Source organism: Periplaneta americana, chromosome 2 (assembly GCF_040183065.1).
Source record: "Periplaneta americana isolate PAMFEO1 chromosome 2, P.americana_PAMFEO1_priV1, whole genome shotgun sequence".
Lineage (NCBI taxonomy): Eukaryota > Metazoa > Arthropoda > Insecta > Blattodea > Blattidae > Periplaneta > Periplaneta americana.
This window is the reverse complement of record NC_091118.1, coordinates 62,436,584-62,450,618: the sequence shown is the minus strand read 5'-3', so window position 1 is coordinate 62,450,618 and position 14,035 is coordinate 62,436,584. Positions and strand designations below refer to the sequence as shown.

The 14,035-nt window shown below is 34.8% G+C and overlaps 1 protein-coding gene across 2 annotated transcripts in view; it reads right to left on the bottom strand.

Annotated features, from left to right (window-relative positions):
• LOC138694284 (uncharacterized) overlaps positions 1–14,035 on the bottom strand; it is a 167,345-nt gene that overhangs the window by 31,162 nt on the left and 122,148 nt on the right. The window contains exon 1 of one of the 2 annotated variants that reach the window (XM_069817803.1): positions 3,361–3,541. The exons of the other annotated variant lie outside the window; for it this stretch is intronic. The gene's annotated coding sequence lies outside the window, so the exon portion shown is untranslated. Of the gene's footprint in view, positions 1–3,360; positions 3,542–14,035 lie in introns of those variants that run through there. 2 annotated transcript variants of the gene reach the window in all.

The window sequence follows — 14,035 nt, the reverse complement described above, 5'->3', positions numbered from 1 at the left end:
AAAAGAACGATATTTATTTTCTCTTGCTCAAGAAGTTATGGGCCTATCAGAAAAAAATATAGGAAAATCATCAAAAAGTTTGCGATATTTTGTCAAAAAAGGACCAAAACAAGATATGTTTTTGAAAAAGGGGAAAAAAGGAAATATGGACTAAGAGGGAAAAAAAGGGAAGTCAAAACCACATAATTTGGTCGTAATTAATTATTTCACGTTTCGTGTTGAAATAAAAAAAAAAAAGGGATTCCCTTTAAAATCCGGTCAGGATTTTTCTGACAAGGAAAGGCGCTACTAGAAAATATGGAACCCAAATATTCTGTCAGATTACTGCTCGACTCTTAAAAGAGATGTTTCTCAAGCGACGTAGAGCCTAAAATCTATTTCACAAACATTTTTGGTAAGTAAATATGATTTTAGGTAAAATGTTTCAAGGTATCAATATTAGAAAAATCTGAAATACATTTGCTATAATTACTCAAAAATCCTGGGTGCTAGAAAACTTTTGAAAACACATCTGAAATTAGCATGAAAAATGCTATAAGAATAACCCTTTCGTTATCTTTTAACAAAAAATATGTTTAATTTTGTTGACCAGTGTAATTCTTGCATTTGCTGTCTGCATGTTATTTTGTCTACTGTTGCAGCAGTTTCCTTGGTCACGTATCATACTGGAATAGCATTACTACGTGGAAATTTTGACCATGTGGACATTTTTATATGGACTAGTTGCCTTGTGGACGTTTTCCGCGGTGGACTTTTTGGGTTGAACGATATAGTGAAGGACAATATGGTGTGGACCTTTTTGTGGATTGGACGTTCTACGTTATCACCCCATGTAATAGACACTCGTGTGTATAGAGGATACGATATTAGTTCGGACCATTTCATCGTTATTTCCACCTTTCACATGCCAAATAAATGGATTTATAAGAGAAAAAAGAACATAACAAAAGTGAAACGAAACTTCAAAGTGCATCTACTACAGCAAGAGAGCGTAAGGAGATTATACTCTCTACGACTATTAGATTATATAGATCAAAGAGCTGTAAGCACTAATATTAACGAAGAATGGCACGATCTTAAAGAAATCATAATAAAATCTGCTGGAGAAGCCCTAGGGACAAGATCAACTAAAAGAGGGAAAAAGGGTTTATATATATGGAATGATGAAATTCAAGAAATTATTGAAAATAAAAAAAGAGCATACCTAAAATATATACAATCAAAATCAGAGGATGATAGAGCCGAATATAAATACAGAAGCGCCATTGCTAAAAAATAAGTGAGGAAATTAAAAAGACTTAGCTGGGATAACTATATCTCAAAGATAGAATATGATTGCCATGGATCACAGGATATAGCCTATAAAATTCTGAAACACCTAAACTCAACTGAAAAAGATACGGCTAAAATAAATAACATAACAGGAAAAGAATGGTTTAAATACTATGAAACTTTATGGACAAATACGTCCGAAGTAAACACTGACCCCACATTAAAGGAACTGGCGAATGTAGACCTTATTGAAATAGAAGAATTAGAGAACGCTCTTACAACATTCAAAAATAAGAAAACTCCAGGCATAGATTGTTTAAATATTGAACTTCTAAAATATGCTCCAAAAGAAGTTAAAGAGAGATTCTTAGATATAATAAATGTATGTTGGAGAATGTGCATAATTCCGGATGAATGGAAAAAAGGACTTATATGCCCTATATTTAAGAAAGAAAATAGACACGAGTGTACAAGTTACAGAGGAATTTGCTTACTAAGTATAGCTTACAAGATATATGCTAAGATTATTACTAGACGACTAAATATAATCAACGAGCATATGCTAAGAGAAGAACAATGTGGCTTTCGAAAAGGAAGATCATGCTCAGATGCCATATTTACAATAGAACAACTTATCCAGAAGAGAAGAGAGTTCAACTTACCAACTTGCATACTTTTCATCGATTACGAAAAAGCATTCGATAAATTGTCAAGAAATAAACTCTGGAAAATAATGTATGATAAAGGATTCCCAGAACATATAATCAAAGTTGTACAAAGCTTATATTTTAAATCAAACATAATTATTGACAAAGGAGACCCAATAAGCGACAATATATTAGAAATCAATCAAGGAGTCAGACAGGGCTGCCCGTTATCTCCTGCACTTTTTAGCATATACATTGACGAAGTAATTGTACAATGGCAATCAGTACTAACTACGGATTTTAAAATTAACAATAAAATTTTAAACACTATACTGTTCGCAGACGATCAGACAATTTTTAGCGACTCTGAAAATGATTTACAATTAGCAGTTTACAAACTAAATGAAATAGCAAAGAAATTCAATATGACAATCTCTGAAAGCAAATCGAAAGTAATGGCATTCAACGGAAAAGATCATATGAGATGTAAAATCAGCATTAATGACAACATAATAGAACAGGTGAACAATTTTAACTATTTGGGATGCAACGTATCATACTGCCAGAAAGAAGATATTAATATTAAATTAAATAAATTCTACAGAATGTGCGGCACTATAAAAAGAACACTGAAAAATAAAACACTACAGAGTACACAATTAAAATTTTATAAAATGATGGCGGTACCTACCTTAACATATGCAAGTGAGAACTGGACTCTTAATCGGGCAGACAGAAGAAAAATAGAAACTGCAGAAATGAAGTTATTGCGTTCAATAGCAGGTGTGACAATATTAGACAGGAAACGAAATGAAGATATTAGAAAAGACTTAAATATTTTTAATTTAACAAATAGAATCGAAAGCATGAGAAATGGCTGGTATGAGCACGTTCGAAGAATGCCTACAGACAGAATTCCCCAACAGTTACTACAATACAAACCAAGAGGACGTAGAAGTGTTGGACGCCCAATCACTAGATGGGAGGACTCATTAAATTTCGCTTGATGTGAAAACAGGTCAAAAGGCCTAATTTCATGACGCAGAAGAAGAAGAAGACGTTCTACGATGGGCATTATATCTGCTCACCAATGAATGAATGAATGAATGAATAAATAAATATTGAATAGATAAATTACATACATAATACGTGTTGTGCGGGCTTCTTATGATACACAAGTTAGGTTAAGGTTTACCTTAACTTACGTTGGATAACTTGTTGAACGGTTGACTACTGCGTTCTGACCATACTCAAACTTAACAGAATTTTCTGACACCACTATTATATCAGAATGGAAAAAAGGTTGACTTTACTGAATGAGCTGGTTCTGCTTAGGATACATAGAAAAACTATTTGGTTCTTGATTGAGATTCAAAATTAAATTAATTTCACACAAAACTAAACATGATTTATTTTTAACAGAGAGGTTAGATTTACTTACATAGAATAACCGTTGAGGGAGCTCACGCCATCTTGTTACCTTGCTTCTTCTCTTAATTGCTGCGACCCTCGCCTCGCTTCTGTCTCGTTTCTGACTTGATTCTCCCTCTTAATCCATCAACACAGCCCTTTTTATGGACTGTTACAGGCTTTCCGGCTATAACGTCACCTATGCTAACGAGCAGGTGAGATGAGCTTTACGACCTTTTTGTTTATACGCACTAAAGACGTCATCTAAATTAATCTAATCTAATCTGTGCAAAGTCGTTTTGCTGAGATGCCGCGTAAGAAAAGAGTACGAACTATGGGTGTTTTAATTTAACCAATTAGAATGCGTGATTAATTTCTTTGGGCCAATGTGATTAGTCCAGCTGTGATTTATGGCGCAAGGATATTTTTTTATCGAAGGCGGTGATAGAAGGTCTACGTGTGTCGGACATCGTGTAAGTTATTTGCATCAGAGTCCACACAGTAGGGGATAGCTTCGTGTGCAAATTCTTCACAAGCTGAGTATTTCCTGGTTGATACCTATAGATGCAATAAATTCACTCTGTTTTAAAATACTTCCTGGATTGTTTCGAAATTAATCCCCAAATGCTACAGAGCTTGGTTAATTTCTGGGGCGATGACGACTACTAAATATTTTTAATTATGATTTTGCTTTATGCATTAGGGGCTACTTTGAAAGTCTGGTGAAATCTATGGATACCCTCACCCTAGAAAAATGTAAAAAAGTGACAAACATTTTTAGATACCCTTCTGTTTTTACGTTAAAACAATACAGTGAATATACAGGGCGGAGACATAATGAAGTAACAAAGATCTTAAAATATTCTAAACACCACCTATACGCTGACGACTTACAACTTCACATTCATTCCAGAACTTGTACAATCAGTGACTCTGTGATCAGAATTAATGAAGATCTAGCATCTGTAGCTCAATGGGCGCAAATATTTGGACTCAGACTAAATCCAGACAAATTACAAGCCATAATAATGGGTCACCAACGAGCATTAAACAAAATACGTAGATCTAGCCACTGTATCAAATACAAAAATAAATAATACCACAATTACATATAGTAAGACAGTAAAAAATTTAGGAGTATATTTAGATTCAAATTTAAATTTTCAAAGTCAAGTGACCTACATAATATATGTAAGAAAACTTTTTTCCATAATTCATTCCCTCAGACACTTAACCAACGTTTTACCTCTCAGCCTTAAAAAGAACCTGATCCAAACTTTAGTGATGCCCCACTTCGATTATTGCGATTCTCTATTCACGAATCTAAATACTGATTTTGCCCATAGACTACAGCGTGTTCACAATATCTGCGTTCGTTTCGTTTGTAACATTAGAAAATTTGATCATGTAACACCGTCACTAGAATTGTTGTCTTGGAATCCACTTAAACGAAGAAGATTCTTCAACTTCCTTTTATTACTATTTAAAATCATCCACAGCTCCACACCCTCTTACCTAGCACTCGCTTTGTTTATCTTTCACTACCTCGAACCCGGAACATGTACCTTCTTTCTATTCATCTGCAAAGAACATACTTCTACTCACCATCTTTGAGCATATCGTTTCCACGCCTCTGGATTTCTCTCCGTGACCATGTCAGAGACTGTCGGACAATGTCAAAATTCAAATTTATATTAAAAAAATCACATTCTAGTTCCTGGAATTGCTTGTTGAACACCTGCCAGGTTGCGCAACTTCGGCTTAACCCATGACATATAGTAAATATTGTAACTATGCTGTTGTAAAATTGACAATTAATATGTAATATATTTATGATGATGATGATTATTACTATTATTATCAGTTATTATCACTATCATCATTGCTGTCTCTATTTTTCTTTCTTTTTTTCTTGTATTAGCTTGACGAGAGCTATATAGTGTTCTTTTGAGCCTGTTGACCCTCCATAGGGCTTTAATTTAATTTGTATTATTTTCATCAGCGTTTGTATTTCTTTTTTGTATTTATATATGCTATCTGGTGGGATGGAAGAGAAGGCCTTATGGCCTTTATCCTGTCAGATTAAATAAATAAATAAATAAATAAATAAATAAATAAATAAATAAATAAATAAATAAATAAATAAATAAATAAATAAATAAATAAATAAATAATGTCACAAATCCATAAATTTTCTTACTTACTTACATAATCTAATGGATCTATGTGAGTTCCATCATGTCTGTGCAGAGTTGGATACGTCTCCAGGTTCTCTGTGACATTTTACGTAACTGCTATGGTGTTATGTCTGCAAAGGCAGCTGTCACAGCGTCTTTCAGTTCGTCGTTTGTTTGATACCGTCTAGCAGCCACTTTTTCTTTTATGTACCTCCGCAGGCTGTTGTCCGGTGTTGTCAAGTCGGGACTTCGTGGAGGTCATGGTAATGGTGCTGGTAATCTTGCAGGTCCACGACCAGTCCATCTTCCTTGGAAGTTATCGCACGAACTTATGCAGCCACACTTGATCCATAACATTTCTAGCAGTTAGTTGGGGTACCAACCACTCTCGAAGCATCCTCAGATACGTTTCTCCGTTAACAGACTCATTAACATAAAAAGTATGGTTCGACCATATAATTAGCAGTAACACTTGCCCACAACACGGCATATGGTGGATTTCGTTCCAACTCGATGCTGAAATGTGGATTTTTCCAAGCTAACAATGTTGCTTTTCTTGGGGATGGCCTTCCAAATCACCTTTCAAACTGTGTCATAATTTGTTGCATTGCCTGCCCCATGTGCTGCCTTTCGTGGACCCAAACACTCGCTCTTCAAGCGAAAAATTCTCGTATCTGCCACTATCGTTATTCAACTGTTATTGTCACTGCTACTTTCCTGTTGGGTCATTCCATGCAAAAAAAAGTATGTTTTTGAACCACGATGTCTCAAAAGTTAAACATATTGTAGTAGGTTATTTTGTGTGTTCTAAATATGAATTTCAAGGAATACTATATCATAATCTTTCATAGTTTGGCAGCAATCAGAATTTAAAATACTGGTTTAACAAAGAACACGGTTCCATTCATTGAAGTTTTCTTACTACGTAAAGAAAGATGGAAAAATGATTTGAATGCAATTCTAAAAAGGAGAGCCTTGTTTATAAATGCCCTTAAAATGAATATATATATAATTTTTTAAATAGTTACCCACCGTGAAATAATTTAAAAAAATATAGAACACAAAATGCAATTCATTTTTATAGACGAAAAAACGTGTTTAATTCTTTAGGGTATATTCATTACATTGTGAACATTTCAGAATGGTGACTTAAATATGTCAGTTTTTAATAAAAATAACTCAACGGAACAAAGGAGCTCAGCAGGCAGGCTCCCCCGTCGTACAGAATGTTGCACGATCAAGGTCAGGGAGACGGACGTTTGAGATTACTCATTGTTACGAAGTCTCGCGAACGCTGCGACCGCCACACATAGTAAGCGATTTTTAACCGTCAGAACAAAAATTAGTAATTTTATTAATTTTATTATTCACAGGCTTTTTTGAGATAAAGTCATAAAACTTGGGAGATGGATTAGGAATAAGATTTTCTTTAACACAAATGAAATTCGCATGAATTTCATTTTTTGCATTCGAATATAAAACCATTTCTTTTTTTTCAGTGAGGCGGGAGTGCCGCAGGGCTCCGTATTAGGACCACTACTTTTCTCTATCTACATTAATGACGTATCATAGAACTTACAATATTGCCGATATCACCTCTATGCCGACGACCTACAACTTTACATACATTCCAGACCCAATACGATCAATGAATCGATTGACAAGTTAAATTGTGACCTAGCCACTGTCTCTACTTGGGCGGCCAATTTCGGACTCGCACTTAATCCAAGTAAGACTCAAGCTATAATTATTGGACATAAGCGTTTAATTAACTCCCTTAATAACAGTAATCTTTCAGTTGTTACCCTTAACAACACGCTAATCCCTTATTCATCTGTCGTAAAAAATCTTTGCTTCTTTTTTGATAATAATCTAAGTTGGAATTTTCAAGTTAAAGAAACGATAAAAAAAATCTGTTCCTTCATTCACTGTTTGAGGCGCTTGAGAAACTTCTTGCCCCAGCAACTAAAACTTACTTTAGTACAAACCCTAGTAATGCCGCACTTCGATTATTGTAACGTTTTGTTAAGTGACCTAAGTTCTGAACTGTCAGTGAAGTTACAGCGAGCTCAGAATATGTGCGTCAGATACGTGTGCAACATCCGACGATATGATCACATATCACCGTCCTTCGCAAGTCTTTCGTGGCTCCGACTTAAAGAACGCAGAACTTTACACTCTTTGTCTTTACTCTTTCGAATTCTGCACATCTTAACATCAAATTACCTTTCGTCTCGTTTCTCTTATCTAGTCTATACTCTAACCACGACGTAAATACCAGAGCACTTATCTGTGGCACGCTAAGTATACCTCTTCATAGAACATCTTGTTATTCATCATCTTTTACAGTATCCACCTCGCGTCAATGGAATTCCTTGTCACAAAGTATTAGGGGCTGCAAGACAATAAACACCTTTAAGAACAGCTTAAAAGATAACCTTATTAGCATTTCACTCCAATCATACTGATTTAAACTATCACTGACTACATTGTTACTTCTTTCTTTTAGACATCATCCTGATTGTGCTGTATTTTCAAAATTGTCTCATAATGATCTCTTTCTATTATCTAATATTATTTGAAATATATTAACACTAGTGGCTTGTGCAGCAAATTCTGCTGCAAACTAAGTTCATTAGACGTTCAAATAAACATTTTTCAGATTTATTTTCAATGAAGAATACTTGTCTTTTTGATAGTTATTTGCTTCCATAATAATGAAACATACTCCCTCTGAATGGATTTTTTTAGGCCAAATACTTTTTCTTGAACCTATCCAACTTCAGTTTTTGAGTTTCAACGCGAAAACGCAAGTATCAATGTCAGGACGATAGCAGTAGATATTTCAGGTCATTGTGGATTGTAGGCAAAAGTTAAAAAAATGTCAGGATTGCTAAGCTTTCGAACAATAGCATTTTCGTATAGCTGCTGCATGTAGAACTTGAAATGTAGAGCATAAAACCATTTTATTCTACTAAGAGATTTTGCTGAAATGATCTGGAGATTACAAAATTTTTAGGCCTCTTATTTTATCAGTAAGTAATACCTTTTTATCTTTCCTTAGGAACTGTAATTTTTGCGCTCTCTCGAGCCAATACTGAAGACAATGACATATATCAATATCTACACTACACCGCCATTAGGTATATGAAAAAGACCCAACCCCACTGGTTTAATAAGTATAAAAATATTTGATTTTTAATAACAATATTATTATCTTACTTAAATTTTGTAGTTATATATAGCAGTCACTCAGTAAATTTTAGAAATGAAGATCTAAATTAAGATATTCTCTACATTTACTTACATAACCTCAAAACGTTTCACTTTCATGTCATCAATATAGCATCAATATTATGTACAATTAATGAAGAATAAATGCATCATGATATTAACTATATTAATATTTAATTCCTAATGGTAATAATGTCATCAAACCACCTGAAGTTTCGTAGATTTGAATATCCAATACACAGCTGTACTCAGAAAATTATACACTGCAGAATCAGTTTTTAATAAGAAATTGAATTGAGCTCTAAATATGTCGGCAATCCTGCAGGTCATGGCCTTCGTGTAATAGCCTATTGTTTATTGTAGTGTGTGTTTTGTTCTGAAATCCAATCAAGTCGGCCGTGATTCTCAAAACTGACACCAGATGGATTTTGGAAAATAGGAAAATTATGTAGGAAAATTGACATTTCACTGAAAACTACTACAATTTTTCGAAAAACTTTGGATGCCAGGCATGAAAATGAGGGGTCACTCATTAAAATCCGTTCAGCCATTTTCCCGTAATTTCCATTACCAGTTCAAATTATATATATATATATATATATATATATATATATATATATATATATATATATAGATTCTATGTATTTTAGCTCAATTCTGCTACACAGTTTATTTCAGTGTTTAATTAATAGTTCATAGTATTTTGTTGTTTAATTCGTAAATAACTCTTGTATACATGTAACTCTCATCTACATCAAATTGTTGAATTCTTTGTAAGTTCATGCATATGTATATATACTTTTGGCTGGTTGAGTGGAAGAGAAGGCCTTACGGCCTTAACTCTGCGAGTTAAAATAAATTATTATTATTATTATTATTATTATTATTATTATTATTATTATTATTATTATTATTATTATTATTTATGAGCATGCCTTAATATTATTCGGATTAGTCTTTAAGGTACTAAAATATAGTTATTCAGTTTTACAATGACGTCTGTTTAATTTCTATGACACTTCATATAGAGTGTCTAGAATATTTTAAATGATGGATAACATGTAACTGCCAACCATTTTTCAGTCTCCCGTATGACTGAAATATTAATGATATGGCGGTCATAGTTGGCACTTTAATTTATTTTCATAATAACATTATTAGGCCTATATTAAAAGCCCCAAAAAATTCATGACATCGCTGGCATATTCTTAACATTTTGTATGGAATGACCCTGCTACCAAATGTTTTGGTCATTGTTATCAACTGTCTTTCAGTATAGCCTCACTCTTTTGGGACCAGGTTTAGTAATTGGTAATTCTAAAGTACATTACATTATATATATAAAGGGTACGGTGACTTATGGTCCGGCCTATACATGTCGTAAAAACAAATGCAACACTCTAATTTGAAAATATATATTGAAATAAAATGATAAAATATTCTTACCAACCCTACTAGGAAAATCCACATGTCACACGTGAGAGAAGACACCAGATACGATGGAGCATAAATGTGTGCGCTGGTATTCTAGGTACGAAAATAGTGGATCCGTACACGTTTCCATGGAATCTTACTGATGCTCTGTACGCAGCGTTCCTTCGGGAAATAGTCTTCAAGTTGTTAGAAGATGTTCTCGCTACTCGGAAAAAACTTGATGTATCAACATATCGGTGCATCTGCTGCCTACTAAATAGAATCGACAGAGGCGGACCAGTGCACTGACATGCAAGATGTCCGGATTTAAATCCGTTTGATTTTTTCCTGTGGGGATATTTGAAAGAGCTTGTGTACCTAGAACCTGTTGATAGTCCTGAGACAATCATCGCAAGAGTTCACAGGGCCATAGCGATGGTGAGCGAGGACCAGCTACTTCTCTTCCAGGAAGGTGACGCCAGCAGTGCAACAGCCTGAATTCAGATGGAGGGAGGTACCTTCCAATACTGTTATAACATCTTGACAGCATGATAACTCATGAACTCTGCATAAACATTTCTTTCTATATCATCATATTTGCTCCATTTCACTTCCGACAACTTTTCGAAGTATCTGCGTATGTGTTGATAGTACCTATCTGGTCCTTATCTTCTGTTTACTTCCTACGAAAATCTCTCTTATTTCCTGCCATTGTTGCTCGGTCAATTCCGATCACCTTTTTTTTTTTTTTTTTTTTTTACAGTATATATTTCAACATGCCCCATTACATAGGTAATATTACATGTTTTGACATTTCTAGATAATTACATTTTTAGGATTGCAAATTTGCCAGTTGCGTAATCAATAAATATGTGTGATAAGATATGCGATGAGAATAAATTATAGTTAAGTGCCATTCCAAATTCTGAATTCTTGCACCTTCCTATTTACAAACTTTCAAATTACATTAGCATTATTAATTGAAGATTATAAGACCCTGTGTTTCCCTAGTTACAATTTTAAATTACATCAGCAGCAAGAATTTAAGTATATATCACTCCTACATTTTCCTAGTTACAGATTTCAATTCAATAAGCAATAAACACACAAAAGGATAAAGATAATATACCAGTAAGTTACATAAATAGATCAAGAGACATTAAGAACATGGACATAGTTCCAAAGTAACAGTTTTACAAATTACACATACAATTAGAATATGTCTTAAAATATATTTACAAATTACCAAACCCCACATAAGAATAGAAACACACTAAATTATATTTAAAAATTATCGAGACTTCACTTTCACTATCCTAGATTTCAATTCAATAAGCAATAAACCCACAAAAGGATAAAGATAATATACCAGTAAGTTACACAGATAGATCAAAAGACTTTAAAGACATGGACATAGTTCCACAGTATTCATTTTAGATTTCAATTCAGTAAGCAATAAACCCACAAAAGGATAAAGATAATATACCAGTAAGTTACACAGATAGATCAAAAGACATTAAAGACATGGGCATAGTTCCACAGGATCAGTTTTATAAGTTACACATACAATTAGAGTATAATCATCTTAAAATATATTTACAAATTACCAAACCCCACATAAGAATAGAAACACACTAAATTATATTTAAAAATTATCAAGACTTCACTTTCACTATCCTAGATTTCAATTCAATAAGCAATAAACACACAAAAGGATAAAGATAATATGCCAGTAAGTTACGCAGATAGATCAAAAGACATTAAGGACATGGACATAGTTCCACAGTATCAGTTTTACAAATTACACATTACACATTCAATTAGAATATAATCATCTTAAAATATATTTACAAATTACCAAACCCCACATAAGAATAGAAACACACTAAATTAAAATTAAATATTATCAAGACTTCGCTTTCACTATCCTATTTACAAGTTTTGCAGTTTCACTGTCAATTTTGATGTTTCACAGAATTGTGAAGTCTATATCGCGGACGAAGGTCGAAAATATTTGGAGGTAGTTGGAGGCCAGTGCTTCGCACGTTGTTGGCCACTTGCCTCCTGCTTCTTGGATTTTTCTTATCATATCGTTCCTTTTTCTGGTCACTATGTTACAATCAAATATTACGTGATTGACTGTTTGTTCCTGCTGTCCACATGGGCATATGGAGACTCTATTATTCTAAATCTGTGGAGATATGCCCTCAGCTTTCCGTGTCCTGTTGTCATTGCTGTGAATTCTGGGGAAATGGGCACCTTTCGGCTCAACCTCCTCTTGACTGAGGGAAAAAAGGCTTTGCTTATCCTTCCTTTCGTCGAATTGGACCATTGTTGCTGCCACATGTCGAGCCCCCTCTCCTTCTCTCGTGTCAGAATAACTTCTCTTGGTGTTTTGTTGTAGACGACTTCCCTATCCTCTAACGCCGCTGCTTTCGCCAATCTGTCTGCTAGTTCGTTGCCCAATATACCGGAATGTCCTTTGACCCAACCGAAGTGTATTATCCACTTGGATTGTGTTAATTCTATAATTTTTGTTTTTATTCTCTCAATTATTCTGTTCCGTTTGGATTTGTTACTCAGTAGGTCTAATGTTATCTTGCTATCAGAGTATATGGCGACAAGCTTCTCTTCGTCTGATCGGTCTTGGATTCCTTGGAGCGTTTCTAGTACCTTTAAGACTGCAATTTGCTCAGCTTGGTTGTTTGTACAGTTTTTGTGTAATTTGTATTTTAGTTGTTGTGTTGGGTTCCCGTTCTCGAATATAATTCCGGCTGCTCCTACATTTTCTCCGGTCTTGCTACCATCGGTATACACTTCGGTTGGATATAGGGCTCCTTGTTCCACTTCGTGAATGGCTGGTGATTGTGCAGGATGTCGCCAGTATTTAGGTTCCAGTGGGGAATCGTATTCCGCGTTGTCGACTCTTGTTGCCAGGTAAGTTTGTACTTTTGCTTCTATTGTTATTGCTATGGGGGGTACACCAGCTAGTATGCAGGAGGCATCATAAGAAATAGTCCGGTAGGCTTTGGCTATTTTGATGTTGATTAGTCGTTGTATCCTCTTGAATTTCGTGAGGTTCTTATTTTTCTTAATGGCTTCCGCCCACACTGGTGCTCCGTAAGTTAATATAGGCACAATGGCTCCTTCATAAATTGTCTTGAGCGATTTGTGACCTAAGCCCCATTGTAGCTTAGCTGTTCTTGCCAGTCTGTTTATCAAAGTCAGCGAGTTTTCTGCGACATAATCTATATGAGTAGTGAAGTTGAATTTGGTGTCCAGATATATTCCTAAATATTTAATTTCCTCAGTTTGAGCCAGCCTTTTATGGTTCAAGTAAATGCTGACATTTCTGTCCTCGTTCCTTTTCCTTGTTATGAAGAGAGTCTTAGATTTTTTGGCGTTAAATTCTATTTTGTTTTTGGTTGCCCAGTTCTCGATCTTCTTGATTTCTTGGTTTGCGGATTGTTCTGCTTCTAGTTTGAACTTTCCTCTTGTGAGAATGATTAGATCATCTGCGAAGGCTATGGCTTTGGTTCGGCTGCTGAAGTCCAGATTTAGGAGTGAGTTGAACATGATATTCCAATATCCAGGGCCGCAACATGATCCTTGTGGGCAACCTTTTTGAACTTCTCTTTCTGTTGTGTAGTTGTTAATTGAAAAAATTGCTCTTCTGTTGCTAAAGTAGCTGGCTGATAGACTATACAGATTTTTAGGGCATTGAAGTTCTCTTAGTTGTTTAAGGATGCTGGGCCACCAGGCTGCGTCAAACGCCCCTTTGACGTCCAGACTGACTATAACGACACATTCTTTCGAGCTCAGGCTCTTTTCTACGAAGTTTTTAACTTCTACCACTGCGTCCACTGTTCCTCTCTGGGGGGT